Raw genomic sequence first — 17189 nt, forward strand, 5'->3', positions numbered from 1 at the left:
TTTGCTGCATCCCATAGGTTTTGGACTGTAGTATTTTCATTTATCTCTAAGTATTTTTTGATTTCCTCTTTGATTTTTTAAGTGATCTATTGGTTGTTTAGTAGAATATTGTTTAGTCTCCACGTGTTCTTAGGGTTTTTTTTGCAGTTTTATTCTTGTAGTTGATTTCTAGTATCATAGTGTTTTGGTCAGAAAAGTTGCTTGATATGATTTCAATTTTCTTAAATTCACTGAGGCTTGCTTTATGTCCTAGCTTGTGATCTATCCTGGAGAATGTTCCACGAGCATTTGAAAAGAATGTGTATTCTGCTGCTTTCTGGTGGAATGCTCTGTAAATATCAATTAACTTCTTTGGCCTAATGTGTCATTTAAGGCCTGCATTTCCTTATTGGTTTTCTGGCTGGATGATCTGTCCATTGATATAAGTGGGTTTTAAAGGCCCCTATTATTGTCTTACTGTCAATTTCTCCTTTTATATCTGTTAATATTTGCCTTGTATGTTAAGGTGCACTGCCACTGAACAGAAAAAAAGAATGAAAAGAAATGAGGACAGTTTAAGAGACTTCTGGGACAACATCAAGTGTACTAATATTCACATTAGAGAATCCCAGAAGAACTTATATGTAAATATATATGTTGGGTCCATATATATTTATAATTGTTATGTCTTCTTCTTGGATTGATCCTTTGATCATTATGTACTATTCTTCCATGTCTCTTGTAACAGTTTTCATGTTAAAGTCTATTTGGTCTGATATAAGTATTGCTATTCCAGCTTTCTTTTCATTTCCATTTGTGTGTAATACCTTTTTCCATCCCCTCACTTTCCATCTGTATGTGTCTCTAGATCTGAAGTGAGTCTCTTGTAGGTAGCATATTTACAGGTCTTGTTTTTGTATCCATTCGGCCAGTCTATGGTTTTTGGTTGGAACATTTAGTCCATTTAGATTTAAGGTAATTATCGATATGTATGTTCTTATTGCCATTTTGTTAATTGTTTTGGATTTGTTTTTGTAGATCTGTATTCCCTTGTGTTCTCTTTTGTGATTTGTTGACTAACGTTAGTGTTATGTTTAGATTCCTTTTTCTTTGTTTTCTATATATCATATTTTTGGTTTGTAGTTACGATGAGGTTTTTATATAGCAGTCTCTATATATGTGATTATTTTTAAGTTGCTGGTCCGTTCATTTCAAAGACGTTTTAAATACCCTATATTTGTATTCTCATGCCCTCACGATTACTGTTTTTGATATCATATTTTACATCTAATTGTTTCACGTATCCCATAACTGCTTGTTGACAGATGATTTTACTACTTTTGTCTTTGAACCTCACTACTAGTTTTGTGTGTGGATGATTTCATACCTTGACTATATGTTTGACTTTACTGGTGAGCTTTTTCCTTCCTTAATTTTCTTGTTTCTAGCTGTGACGTTGTCTTTTCCACCTAGAGAAGTTCCTTTAGCATTTTTTGTAAAGTGGTTTTGTGGTACTGAATTCTTCTAGCTTTTGCTTGCCTGTAAACCTTTTGATTTCTCCATCAAATCTGAACGAGACCCTTGCTGGGTAAGTATTCTTGATTGTAGGTTTTTCCCTTTCATCACCTTAAGTATATCATGCCACTCCCTTCAGGCCTGTAGATTTTGTGCTGGCCTTATGGGAGTTGCCTTGTAATTTGTTGTTCTCCCTTTTGGCTTTTAGTATTCTCTCTTTATCTTTAATCTTTGTTATTTTGATTACAATGTGTCTTTGTGTGTTCCTCTATGGGACTCTGCACTTCTGGGCCTGGGTGACTGTTTCCTTTCCCAGGATAGGGAGGTGTTCAGCTGTTATGTCTTCAAATATTTTCTTGGGCCCTTTCTCTCTCTTTTCTCCTGGAACTCTCTAATGTAAATATTAGTATACTTGATGTTGTTCTAGAGGTCTCTTAAACTGTCCTCATTTCTATTCATTTTTTTTTTCTTTTCAGTGACAGTGATTTCCACTTCTCTGTCTTCCAGGTCATGTATTCTTTCTTCTGAATCATTTAGTCTACTATTGATTCCTTCTAGTTTATGTTTCATTTGTTATTGTGTTCTTCATCTCTGGTTGTTCTTTATATTTTCTAACTCTTCATTTAAAACTTCTAACTGCTTGCTCCGTGCATCTGTTCTCCTCCCAAGTTCTTTGATCATCTTTATGATCATTACGCTGAACTCTTTCTCAGGTAGATTGCCCATCTCCACATAGTTCTTCTGGAGTTCTATCATCTTCATTCCTTCCTCATTTTGTCTAAGTTGCTGTTTGTATTTTTATGTATGTGGTAAGTTAGTTATGTTTCTCAACCTTGGAGATGTGGTCTTCTGTAGGAGGCGTTCTGTGAGTCCCAGCAGTGCACGCCCCTCTTGTCACCCAAGCTATATGCTCTGGGGGTTCCCCCTAAGAGGTCTGCATGGGTACTTCTGTTGTGGTGACTGACTTTGTGGGCAGTCTGATAGGCTTGGTTGGCCCCTAGTCTTGTTGGTTGCCAGGACCTGCCTTGTGCAGATGCTGCTGGCTGCTGTTTAGTGGGGCCTGGTCATGATGTGACTGGCTGTGGAATCTTAGGGGGCCATGGAGCTAGTGCTGGCTCACTGGTGGGCGAGGCAGGGCCCTGAAGACTCTGGTGCTGTTGCCAATCCACTGGCAGGTGAAGCCAGATCCTGGGGTTAGTGCCAGACCACTAGCAGGCAGAGTTGGTTTCTGGAGTCTGGCTGCAGGTCCCAGGGATCCCAGAGCTTTTTTCAGATCGTTGCAGGGAGAGGGTGTTCCTGATGCAGCAGGATGTCTAGAAGTTTGCTTTGGCCTGCTAGTGGACAGGTCCAGGTGGTCCCAGGGTAGGGTGGGACCTGCGTTGTGGTATCATAGTTTTGTTTCTGGTGTCTGCCCCCTGGCGGTTGAGGCTGGTCTAGAGGCTTGTGCAGGCTTCCTGGCAGGACAGGCCTGTACCTGTCCACTGGTGGGTAGAGCTGGGTCTTGGCTGTGTCTAGGGGCATGTCCAGAGGTTGCTGTGGATTCTTTAGCCTTAACACACCCTGTCTGCTGATGGCTGGGACTGGGTCCCTGCCCAGTTAGTTGTTTTGCTCTGAGGCATCCCAGCACTGGAACCTATAGGCTTTTGGGTGGGGTCAGGTCTTGGCACTAATGATCCAAGATGTCAGCTGCCAGGAGTGTTAATGTGGCTGAATGTTCCTCAGTATGGCTGCCACCAGTGTCTGTGTCCCCAGGATGAGCCACAGCTGCCCCCCACCTCTCCAGGACTCTCCAAGACCAGCAGGCAGGTCTGACCCAGGCTCCTATCAAATTACTGCTTTTGCCCTGGGTCCCAGTGCATGCTGGATTTTGTGTGTGCCCTTTAAGAGTGAAGTATCTATTTCCCCCAGTCCTGTGGAGCTCCTGCAATTAAACTCTGCTGGCCTTCAAAGCCAAATGCTCTGGGGGCTCATCCTTCTGGTGCCAGAACCCTGGCCTGGGGAGCTTAATGTGGGGCTCAGAACTATTACTTCTGTGGGAGCACCTCTGCAATATAATTCTACAGTTTGTGAGTCATCCACCCAGGCATTATGTGATTTGATTATATCGCGAGCTTGTGCCTCTTACCTGTCTCACTGTGATTCCTTCTTTATGTCTTTAGTTATAGAATATCTTTTCTGGTAGGTGCCTGTCTTTTTCATTGATGGTTATTCTGCATATAGTTGTGATTTTGGTGTGCTCGTGAGAGGAAGTGAGCTCAGGGTCTTTCTATATTCTTCCATCATGGCCACTCTCCCCACTCTGTTTTCCGAATATTGAGTCATCACCTAGGAGCAGCATCAGGTCAAGTGTGAGCATGTGGGGGGAAGAGTGTGGGATCTGGGACTGGGCAGACATTGAATCAAATTTTAGCCATTAACTAGCATGAATTTGGGCAAGTTGCTTCAATTTATACCTCAATTATTATAAAAAATACTGATGCTTACCTTGCAGAATTGTGATATTATAGCCTAATGTACTCACAGTTAGTTAATATAACATTATTTAATTCTGTCCCACACGAAGTACACAAAAGGAGATTTTAAACATGAACTAAATCCTGATTTCAAGTCATTTATGATGTGTCAGTAGGTTGGTGCTCTATATATTTTCTGAGTCATTTCATCCAATTTCCCTAAAATAGAGAACAAATCATAGCCCTTTAGACATTAACATATCTGATGTACTTATTACATTTTTAATCATAATGTTACTATACAGAAATAAAATATACAATTTCCAAACCAACAGAGGTATTAAAAAAATACCCAAGCCATCCAAAAAAATAAAATGGAAAGGAGAAGCAGATGATGATAGAAAAAAACAGAAATAAAAATCCCCCAATTTGATTTTTAAAATATATTCAAATATTCTCAAAAATCTGAAAATAGAACTACCATATGACCCAGCATTTCTACTCCTGGGTAAATATCTAAAAAACCCAACACACTAATCCAAAAAGATAGATACTATACCTCCAATGTTCATAGCAGCATTATTTACAATTGCCAAAATATTGCAGCAACCTAAGTGTCCATCAACAGATGAATGGATAAGGAAGATGTGGCTGTATATACAATGGAATACTACTCAGTTGTAAAAAAGAATGAGATTTTGCCATTTGTAACAACATGGATGGACTTAGAGGGTATTATACTACATGAAATAAGTCATACAGAGAAAGACAAATACAATATGATATCACTTATATGTGGAATCTAAAAAAAAATAAAGCAGCTAGTGATTATAACAACAGACTCACGGATATAGAGAACTGCTAGTTTTAGCAGTTACCAGTGAGGAGAAGGAAGGGGGAGGGTCAAGATAGAGGTAGAGGATTAAGAGATACAAACTACTATGTATAAAATAAGCTACAAGGATATACTGTACAACAGAGAATACAGCCAATATTTTATAATAACTATAAATGAAACATAACCTTTAAAAATTATGACTCACTACATTGTATACCAGAAACTTATATAATACTGTACAACAATAGCCTCAACTTTTTAAAAAAGCTACAAAAGAATGTAAAAAAATATACATATATATTCAAATAGACCAAGATGAATATAAATGGAATAAACTAGTTAAAGGAACAATTACTAGAGTGGTTAATTTTTTTTTTTAAACATGAGGATATGTAAAGGTTGAAAGTATAAGGATGAGAAAATACACAGTTGGCAAATATTAATGAAAGTCAGTAGGCTTGTATAGCAATATTGATACCAGATAAAATGCAAAAGCATTTTGAAGGACTAAATGACAAGGAAAAAAACACCGTGAAGGTTATTATAGTTATAAATTTGTATGTACCTTTGAATATAAAAAGCAGTTTACAGAATTATAAGGGGGAAATTGACAATTCCACAATTTTAATAGATAATAGACATCACTTATTGTTTTATTAATCACACAAAAAATTGGTAAGCATATGGAACATAAGAACACAGTTAATAAGCTTGATCTGATGAATATGTATCCACAAGTCACCAGTTGGATAACCATATTATTTTCAAATTAACATGTAACAATTTATGAACTAATAGAATACTAGACTTCAAAGTAAGTCTCAACAAGTATTAAAGAATGTGTATTATTCAAACCATCTTCTCTGACCACAGATCATTTCCAAAAAGGTAACCAAAAGAAAAAAAAATGATAATGAAACCTCCTGTTTTACCACTTTTTAATTCATGGGTCAAGGGAGGGTTAATATTGAAAATTAGAAAATATTAGCAACTAAACAACAATGAAAATTCTACATATTAATGCATGAAACTCACCTGAGAATGACTAAGAGAAATTTTTACGTGAATAGCTTAGAAAAAAAAGACTGAAAATTGACTTCATTCTACTCAAGTTAGAGAAAAGAACAAATTCAAAACAAGTAGAAGGAATGAAAAGATAAAAAGCAGAAGATAATGAATTAGAAAAGAGAACAACTAAATGAGAATTGATTCACTTGAAGAAACATAGGCATACTTCTGGTGAGATGGATATATGAAAAAAGAATAGGCACTAATAACAATTTAAGTCCAAAAGGGGAACATAACTACAGAAGTAGAGATTTTTAAAATGAGAGGAAACTATGAAAAACATACAATTGTTTGAAATATTTGGAAAATGTTTCCTAGAAAAAAATGTATTCTTCCAAAATGGACACAAGCAGAAATAGAAAACCTGAACAGACCTACAACCATTAAAGAAATACCATGCTTTAAGAATACACTCATTTCAGGCTTCCCAGGTGGTGCAGTGGTTGAGAGTCTGCCTGCTAATGCAGGGGACACGGGTTCGAGCCCTGGTCTGGGAAGATCCCACATGCCGCGGAGCAACCAGGCCTGTGAGCCACAACTACTGAGCCTGCGCGTCTGGAGCCTGTGCTCTGCAACAAGAGAGGCCACGATAGTGAGAGGCCCGTGCACCGCGATGAAGAGTGGCCCCCGCTTGCCACAACTAGAGAAAGCCCTCACAGAAACGAAGACCCAACACAGCCAAAAATAAATAAATTAATTAATTAAAAAAAAAAAAAAAAGAATACACTCATTTTCTGTGTGGTTATAAAAGGGCAATACAAGAGATCCTTGTGATTATGGGCCTGTTCTGTATCTAGACTATTGTGGTGGGTACATAAGACCTATAAATATGATAAATTGTCTATAGAACAAAAAAACACATAGACACATACACAAACAGGCTTATAAATGCGTACAAGCAAAACAGGAAATCTGAAAAAGATTGTATCAATGTCAATATTATGGTTGATATTGAATTATAGTTTTGCAAGATGTTATCAGTGGGGGAAACTGGAAGAAGAGTGTCTGGGATCTCTACTGTTTCTTACTCCTTCCTACAACCTTACAATTATCTCAATAAAAATTTCAGTTAAAAAATATACATCATCCCCAAATGTCAGGATTATTGATTAGTTCCTCCAAACATCAAAAACAGATCATCTCAATCCTGCACAAACTATTCCAGACATTTGTAAAGGAGTACCTTTTTCCAAGATCATTTTATGAAGCTTGCATAACTTTTATATCAAAACCAGACAAATATAATACTTTAAAAGAAATCTGTAGGCTAAATTTACTTAATACAAAGATCTCATAACTGAATATAGCAATATATTAACAAACACAACTAAACATGACCAAGTTGTATTTGTACTAAAAATGCAAGGATAGCTCAGCACCAGAAGAGCTAATAATATAATTTATTATGTTGAAAGAATAAGGAAGAAAAGTAATATGATCCTTTTGGTATATGCAGACATACATTTAATAAGATTCTACACTCATGTATAATAAAATCATCTTAACAAATCAGTAATAGAAGGAAACTTCTGGAATTGAAACCAACATGGTAGAGTAGAAGGATGTGGAACTCGCCTCTTCCCACAAATACATGAAAAATACATCTACATATGGAACAATTCTCACAGAATACCTACTGAACACAGGCAGAAGACGTTAAAAACTTGAAAGGACAAGAAAGATCTCCACATAACCGGGTAGGATGAAAGAAAAAAAAAAAAAAAAGGAAGCAGGATGGGAACTGCTCCCCTGTGAGGGAGCTGAGAAAGAGGAAAGTTTCCCAAACACTGAGAAGTCCCCTCACCGGCGGGGAGATCAACCAGGACAGAGGGAGAGCTTCAGAGGCTCAGCGGAGAGCACAACAACCAGTTTGCAGCAGGCAGAACGAGAGAGACCTGCACAGATGGTCTGTACCACTCTCCTGTGCTCCCAACACCAGATGTGCATCCACCTGGTAAGGGCAGGGGCTGGGTGCTGAAACTCGGGGTTTAGAGGACAGACCCAGGGAGAAGACTGGGGTTGGCTGCATGGAGACAGCCTGAAGGGGCTGGAGCATAGTATGGTTGCAACCAGGGGTGTACACGGAAGAAACCAGGGCCTGCCACAGAAGTGAAGCGCCACTGTTAAGTCGCATGTGAAGGGAGGGGTGCAGCCCACTACAGCAGCCTCTTTGCACACCATTCGCCACCTCAGTGGGCTCTGGGAGTGTACGTGCCAGCTGCCGCCTCCGTGGGCTCCTGAAGCAGGTGCCAGTGGGTGGCCCACACAGAGAGGCTGGGCTGAAATCATAGCTGAGTCCCAGGGGCCACACAATTTAGGAAGCAGAACTGAAATCTCTCCCCACAGCTGTGCGAGCCACCACTGGCTTTGTGAACTCAGTGCCTGTGGGGCATCAGAGCAGACAAAAGGTGCTCCTGTGGCTGAGATGGATTTGGCCTTAGCAAGTGTGGACATTGTGGGTGCGTGCACATGGGGGCTGGGCTGGGTCAGGGTCTAAGCTGCTTCCATAGCTCCCATAGTGGGTCCAAGTGCATGACGACTGCAGTCCAGGGACTTGACATCAGCGGATCTTCACTGGCGGCCTTGTGAAAACAATACCTGAGTGACACCAGGGCCAGTTGTTGGCATTCCCACGGTTGAGGAGGGGCTGAGGGCAGTACCAACAACAGTGTACTTTGTGACAGGTGGCACAGCAGAGTGCACTCCCCAGTGGACAGCTCCGGTGGAGGAATACTCAGTAGTTTCTTTCCCGGTGGGAGCCCTCCAATCCCACTTACCTCACACTGCAGATCAGAAACACGGCTCAGAAATGAATCTGGGGGCTTCTACTCCAACAATTAGGGAGCAGACCCTACCTGAGACAGGGCTGTGACAACCACAGAGCAAAGAGGATGACCTGATCAACATCTAGTGTAGGCTCTGGTCACCACAACACCAGTCATACCCCCTATCAAGGGGATAAGGGCCATGACACACTGAAGAAAGAGGTGGCAGACAACCATACTAAAAACAGCCCTTGCACCAAAATATTAAACCAACAGAGGCTACACAGGGATGCTCCCACATATAAATAGCCCTCTAAGACCACAGTAGATAACCATTTCTCCTAAAATCACAGAGTAAGAGAAATAAGTAAAATGAAGAAGTAGAGGAACCACTCCGAGTTAAAAGGTCAAGAGAACTCCCTTGAAAAAAACAATGAAACAGACCTCTTTAGTCTGATAGACACCAAGTTTGAAAAGGAGATAATGAAAATACTGAAGGAATTAAGAAAGACTATCAATAGAAATGCAGATTATTATAAAAAGGAACTAGAAACTATAAAGAGGAGCAAAGAAGAATTAGAAAACTCTTTTGCTGAGATGAAATGAAAGCTGAGCTAAAGGCAATGAATAGCAGAATGAATAATGCAGAAGAATGAATAAGTGATATGAAAAATAGAATAATGGAAATCACCCAATCACAGCAGACAGAAAGCCAAAAAAAAAAAAAAAAAAGCAACATAGGAGACCATGGGATAATATAAAGTGGGTCAATCTGTGTGTAATAGGAATTCCAGAAGGAGAAGAGAAAAGGGGATTGAAAATGTATTTGAAGAAATTATGGCTGAAAACCCCCAAACCTAAAGAAGGAAACAGATATCCAGGGACAGGAAGCACAGAGGGTCCCAAACAAGATGAACCCAAACAGACCTACACCAAGACGTGCTATAATTAAAATGGCAAAAGTTATAAAGAGAGGATTCTAAAGTCAGCAAGAGATAAAAGAAGAGTTAATTACAAGGGACTCCTGACCCCAATAAGGTTATCAGCTGATTCCTCTACAGAAATGTTGCAGGCCAGAAGGGAGTGGCAAGATATATTCAAAGGCCTGAAAGGAAAAAAAAATCTGCAACTTAGGATACTCTACCCAGTAAGATTATCATTTAGAATAGAAGGAGAGATAAAGAATTTCTCACACAAGCAAAAACGAAAAGAATACAGCAATATTAAACCTATCCTAAAAGAAATATTGAAAGGTCTTCTCTAAACAGAAAAGAAGCAAGAAGCTATAGGAAAGAGAAAATCACAATTGGAAAGTAAACCACTTAAATAAGCCAGTATACATATTTTTCTTAAATAAAAATTTTTTTGAAAGCAATGATGATCACAATGAACAGCAAAAGGATAAACATGAAAATGTAAAACAAGACATAAAAATAATATAATCTGGAGGAAGACAGTAAGAAAATGTAGATTTTTTCTTCTTTTTTTAAGAATGTGTTTGAGCCTAAATGACTATAATTTAAAGCAAATAGAAATAGGAAGTGGTTAGCATACTTGAAAAATAGCATAACCACAAATCAAAAACATATAACAGATTCACAAAATCTAAAAAGAAGAGCACACAAGCATAATACAAAAGGAAGTCATTAAAACACAAATGGAAAAACAAAAGGGATAAAAGTAGAAATACAGAATCAACTGGAAAACAAGGTATAAAATGGCAACAAATACATATCTATTGATAATTACCTCAAATGTCAATGGACTAAATGCTTCAATCAAAAGACAAAGAGTGGCAGACTGGATTAAAAAAAAAAAAGAGCCTACAATATGCTGCCTAAAAGATACTCACTTTAGGACAAAGGACACACATAGATTGAAAATTAGGGGTTGGAAAAAGATATTTCATAAAAAGGAAATGACAAGAAAGTGGGGGTTGCAATACTCAGACAAAGTAGACTTTAAAAGAAAGGCCATAAAGAAAGAAAAAGAAGGACACTGTATAATGATAAAAGGATCAATACAAAAAGAGAATATTACAGTTGTCAACATATATGCACCCAATATAGGAGCACCAAAATAAGTAAAGCAAATACTAACAGACATAAAGGAAAAAATTTATGGGAATACAATGACAGTAGGAGACTTTAACACCCTGCTCACATCAACGGAGAGATCTTCTAGACAGAAAATCGATAGGCAACAGAGATCCTAAATGACACAATAGAAGTTAGACTTAATTTATATTTTCAGGACATTACATCCACACCCCCACACCCCCACACCCCCACAGAAAAAATCCAGCATACACTTTCTTTTCAAGTGCACATGGAATATTTTTTAGGATTGACAACAAACTAGGACATAAAACATGCCTCAACAAATTTAAGACTATAGAAATTATTTCAATCATCTTTTCTGACCAGAATTGCATGAAACTAGAAATCAACCACAGAAAAAGAGATGAGAAAAAACAATTACATGGAGACTAAACAACATGCTACTAAAAAACCAATGGGTAAACGATGAAATCAAAGAGGAAATTAAAAAATACCTTGAGACAGGGCTTCCCTGGTGGCACAGTGGTTGAGAATCTGCTTGCCAATGCAGGGGACACGGGTTCGAGCCCTGGTCTGAGAAGATCCCACATGCCGCGGAGCAACTGGGCCTGTGAGCCACAACTACTGAGCCTGCGCGTCTGGAGCCCATGCTCCGCAACAAGAGAGGCCGCGATAGTGACAGGCCCACGAACTGCGATGAAGAGTGGCCCCCGCTCGCCGCAACTGGAGAAAGCCCTCGCACAGAAACGAAGACCCAACACAGCTATAAAAAAAAAAAAAAATACCTTGAGACAAATGACAATGAAAACAGAACCATACAAACTCTACATATGGGTTTCAGCAAAGGCAGTTTTTAGAGAGAAGTTCATAGCGACACAGGCCAAATAAACAACTACCTAAAAGAATTGGAAAAAGAAGAATAAACAAAACCTAAAGTCAGCAGAAGGAAGGAAATAAAAATCAGAGAGGAAATAAATAAAATAGAGTTTTAAAAAACAATAGAAAAAAATCAATAAAACCAAGAGCTCACTCTTTGAAAGGGTAAACAAAATTGACAAAACTCTGTCCAGGCTCAACAAGAAGAAAAAAGAGAGAGGACCCAAATAAACAAAAGAAATGAAAAAGGAGAAATAACAACCAACATCACAAAAATACAAAAAACCATAAGAGAATATTATGAACAATTAATGCCAACAAATTTGACAACCTAGAAGAAATGGACAAGTTTCTAGAAACATAAGAGCCCACCAAAATTGAATCAAGAAGAAATAGATAATATGAACAGACCAATCACTAGAAGTGAAATAGGATCTGTAATAAAAATAAATAAATAAACTCCCTACAAACAAAAGTACAGGACCAGATATCTTCAAAGGCGAATTCTACCAAACAGATAAAAAAGAACTTATATCGATCTTTCTCAAATTTTTCCAAAAGGTTAAAGAGGAGGGAACACTCCCAAAAACATTCTGTGAAGCCACCTTCACCCTGATACCAAAACCAGACAAAGACGCTATCAAAAAAGAAAATTACAGGCCAATATCTTAGATGAATATAGATGCAAAAATCCTCAAAATATTAGCAAACTGAATCCAACAACATATAAAAAAGATCATACACCACAACCAAGTTGGATTCATCCCAGTGTCACAAGGATGGTTCAACATATGCAAATCAATCAATGTGACGAACCACATCAAGACAAGACAAAAACCACACAATCATCTCAGTAGAGGCAGAAAAAGCATTTGATAAAATTCAACATCCATTCATGATAAAAAAAAAAAAAAAACTCTTACCAAAGTAGGTATAGAGAGAACATATCTCAACATAATAAAAGCTATTTATGACAAACCCACAGCCAACATAATACTCAATGGTGAAAAACTGAAAGCCTTCCTGCTAAAATCTGGAACAAGACAAGGATACCCACTCTCACCACTTCTATTCAACATAGTATTGGAAGTCCTAGACACAGCAATCAGACAAGAAAAAGAAATAAAATGTATCCAAATAGGAAGGGAAGAGGTAAAATTGTCATTATATGCAGATGACATGATACTATATAAAGAAAACCCTAAAGACTCTGAACTAAAAGTACTAGAACTGATAAACAAATTCAAAATGGTAGCAGGATACAAGATTAACATACAGAAGTTGATTGCATTTCTTTACACTACCAATGAAATACCAGAAAGGGAATGTAAAAGAACAATCCTTTTTAAAATCACATCTAAAAATTAAATACTTAAGAATAAACCTGACCAAGGAGGTGAAAGATCTGAGAAAGACAAAACATTAATACAGGAAATTGAAGATGATTCAAAGAAATGGAAAGATATTCTACTCTCTTGGATAGGAAGAATTAACATCGTTAACATGGTCGTACTACCCAAAGCAATCTACAGATTTAATGCAATCCCTATCAAATTAACCATGACATTTTTCTACAGAACTAGAACAAATAATCCTAACATTTATATGGAACCATAAAAGACCCAGAATTGCCAAGTCAATCCTGAGGATAAAGCACAAAGCAGGAGGCATAACCCTCCCAGACTTCAGACAATGCTGCAAAACTACAGTAAGTAAAGCAGCATGGTATTGGCACAAAAACAGACATAGGAATCAATGGAACAGAATAGAGAGCCCAGAAATAAACCAACACACATAGGGTCAATTAACATTTGACAGAGGAGGCAAGAATATACTATGGGAAAAAAGTGTCTTCAGCAAGTGGTGTTGGGAAAGCTGGAGAACCCCACATAAATTAATGAAGTTAGAACACCCTCACACCATACACACACACACAAAAGCTCAAAATGGCTTAAAAACTCAAAATGGCTTAAAGACTTTATGGTGTCAATATAAGACATGACACCATAAAACTCCTACAAGAGAACACAGGGAAAACATTCTCTGACATAAATCATAGCAATGTTTTCTTAGGTCAGTCTCCCAAGGTAATAGAAACAAAAGCAAAAATAAACAAATGGGACATAATCAAACAACATTTTGCACAGCAAAGGAAACTATAAACAAAATGAAAACATAACTTATAGACAGGGAGAAAATAATTGCAAATGATGCAACTGAAAAGGGCTTAATTTCCATAACATGCAAAAGGCTCATACAACTCAACAACAATAGCAAAAAACAAACAACTGAATCAAAAAAAAAAAAAAGGTCAGAAGACCTAAATACACATTTCTCCAAAGAAGACATACAGATGGTCAATAGGCAAACAAAAAGATGCTCAACATCACTAATTATTAGAGACATGCAAATCAAAACTACAATGAGGTAACACCAGTCAGAATGGCCATCATTAAAAAGTCTACAAATAACAAATGCTGGAGAGGGTGTGGAGAAAAGGGAACCCTCCTACACTGTTGGTGGGTATGTAAGATGGTGCAGCCACTATAAAAAAACAGTATGTAGGTTCCTTAAAAAACTAAAAATAGAGTTGCCATATGATCCAGCAATCCCACTTCTGGGCATATATCTGGACAAAACTATAATTCAAAAGATACATGCACCCCAATGTTCATAGCAGCACTATTTACAATAGGCAAGACATGGAAACAACCCACATGTCCATCAACAGATGAATAGATAAAGAAGATGTTGTGCTATATACAATGGAATACTACCCAGACATAAAAAAGAATAAAATAATACCATTTGCAGCAATGTGGATAGACATAGAGATGATCATACTAAGTGAAATAAGACAGAGAAAGATAAATACCATATGATATCACTTATATGTGGAACCTAAATATGACACAAATGAACATATCTATGAGACAGAAACAAACTCACAGACATGGAGAACAGACTTGAGGTTGTCAAGGGGGTGCTGGGGCAGGGATGAATTGGGAGTTTGGGGTTCGCAGATGCAAACTATTATATATAGGATGGATAAACAACAAGGTCCTACTGTATAGCACAGGGAACTATATTTGATATCATGTGATAAAGCATAATGGAAAAAATATATGAAAAATAATATATATATAATCTGAATCACTTTGCTATACAGCAGAAATTAACACAACATTGTAAACCAACTATACTTCAATTCAAAAGAGAAGATAACTTCCTAAACCAAACATAACTAGCAAATAACCAAAACATCACATGATGAAATATTGAAACATTTCTTTTAAAGATAGGAACAAAACATGTATGACTGTTATGCCCATTTCTTTTCAACACTGTACCAGAAGTTTTAGCCAGAAGAGTAAAACATGACAGATAAATAAAATGTCTAATGATCAGAAAGGAAGTAACAAAGTATTGTAGATGACATGATTGTCTATACTGAAAATTAAAATGATCAATAAGGTAGAGATACATATTAACTTTTCAAGTAAGTCAACTGAACTCTCTATATCAGAAAGAAACAGTTAAATGACCATTAACTAACAAGAAAATAGATGGTCATTCCACAAAATTCTATAGAGCAGTTTAAAATTAATGACTTAGAAATATTTTTGTCAATAGAGATAAACATGAAAATATGTAATGTTGAATAAAGACAAGTTTCAGAAGGATGCATACAGTTTGATTTCACTCGTGGTTTAGAAATACAATCCTATGTAGGAAAAGTAAAAATTATAGATGTGATAAACACCAAATTAAGAATACTGGTTACTTTTGAATGTGGGATAAAACAGTGGTAGAACATTAATTATATGGGATTTTATATTAGTATCTGTAAGGTTTTATTTCTTAAGTTGGATTGTGCACACATGTGCATAGTTCAAATTAGTATGTTGTGTTATAGTTTTCTTCTCCCTTGCAGTTGTTTCCTTGAAGGTGGGAGAAGGGATAATTATGAAGTTAGCTGAAGTGTTTTGATTCTCATTTCATTTTCTTCACTTTTCAAGGAGGTCCTCTCTGATCACCTAATCTAAAATTTCATCATGGCCCTCAAGTTTTCTCATCTACATTTTTTCTTCTTTTACCACTTATTACTATCATGTGTTTTTCACTTATTTACCTCATTTATTGCCTGTCAACCCTACCAAAGAATGCACTCCAAAAGGGTTGGGACTTGTGTGGGGTTTTTTTTCATTGTTAATTATTGTATCCCCACCACTAAATCAATGTTTGGCACATAGAAGGCTCTTGATAAATACTTGTTGCATAAATAAATATCTGAGCAATTCATTAAACAAAGGTTTATTTGAATAAAAATATCTTGCTCTTTGATATGTCTGTTTTATAGCCTTACTCGATTTATTTAAAAAAAAAGAAAAAAACTGCTGTATGAAAATGTCATACTCTTAATTTATAATGGTGTTGGGAGTACCAAGCCAGAGTTTATTAAGACTCTGTCTGCTGTGACCATCATCTTAGAAGACTGCCTTGTGCTGATACATACAATTTCTTCTCATGGAAAACAACTAAAAATTACTGAGAACCACCAGAATGTAGAATGAGTCTTATTCCTAGTAAAGAAATTAGTCTTTCCTAGTAATACTAGTCTTATTCCTAGTAAAGAAACTCCAGAGAATAACCATGTTTCTTATTTGGCATCTGAAAATCTGAATGATTTTCTTTATGTGATAAATCTCATGTTTTATAGCTATGAGAATATAGACAGGTACTGTTAGAAATGGACAGTAAACTACTAGATTAGAGAGGGCTCATCTCACCTTCATTGAGGGTTATTTCTCACTATCTAATTTGACTCCTTCTTCAAGGACAGGAATTCTAAGAGGTTTTCTGGAGGATTTGTAGTGGAAAAGAAAAATCCCAGAGACTCTTGGTGTTCAAGAGACACACATTTTTTTTCTTTGGTAGTGACACGTGAATGGGTTTAAATGTGGATAGGTGCTAAAAATACAGTTTTAGATATAGGCAATGTTTAGATTTCTTTTCTTTTTTGGGCAAGGAAGTAACTCTATTCCACTTTATTCTATTGAGTAGCTGTAATGATGCTATATTTTCTCTCTGATTGCAAAATGATTTCCATTTATGGCTATCATTTACATTCTGTATTTAGAAAAAAAGCATAGTCATAAACACTCATTTTCTCACTTCTGAAACTTTAAGAAAAAAATATGTTTTCTTTGGGGCCTATGAGTAAGAATTCACTATTTATCATGTAAAACAATATTATGAAAAAAATCCTATCTCACACATTAGTTCTAAGCCAAGATGGATGTATGGGCATTTGAATAAAATAGATATGAGATGGTAGGAGGGACACAGTTGTGATATAATCAAATCTCACACCCCCTGGGTGGGTGATGCACAAACTGGAGAACAATTATATCACAGAAGTTCTCACACAGGATTGAGAGTTCTGAGCCCCATTGCAGGCACCCCGGCCTGGGGTTCTGGATTGGAAGGAGAAACCCCCAGAGCATTTGGCTTTGAAGGCCAGTGAAGCTGGAGTGCAGGAGCTCCACAAGACTGGAGGAAACAGAGAATCCACTCTTGGAGGAAGAACACAAGGTCTCATGCACACTGGGACCCAGGGCAAAAGCAGTGACTT

The sequence above is a fragment of the Balaenoptera acutorostrata genome, chromosome 1 (genome assembly GCF_949987535.1).
Source record: "Balaenoptera acutorostrata chromosome 1, mBalAcu1.1, whole genome shotgun sequence".
NCBI lineage: Eukaryota > Metazoa > Chordata > Mammalia > Artiodactyla > Balaenopteridae > Balaenoptera > Balaenoptera acutorostrata.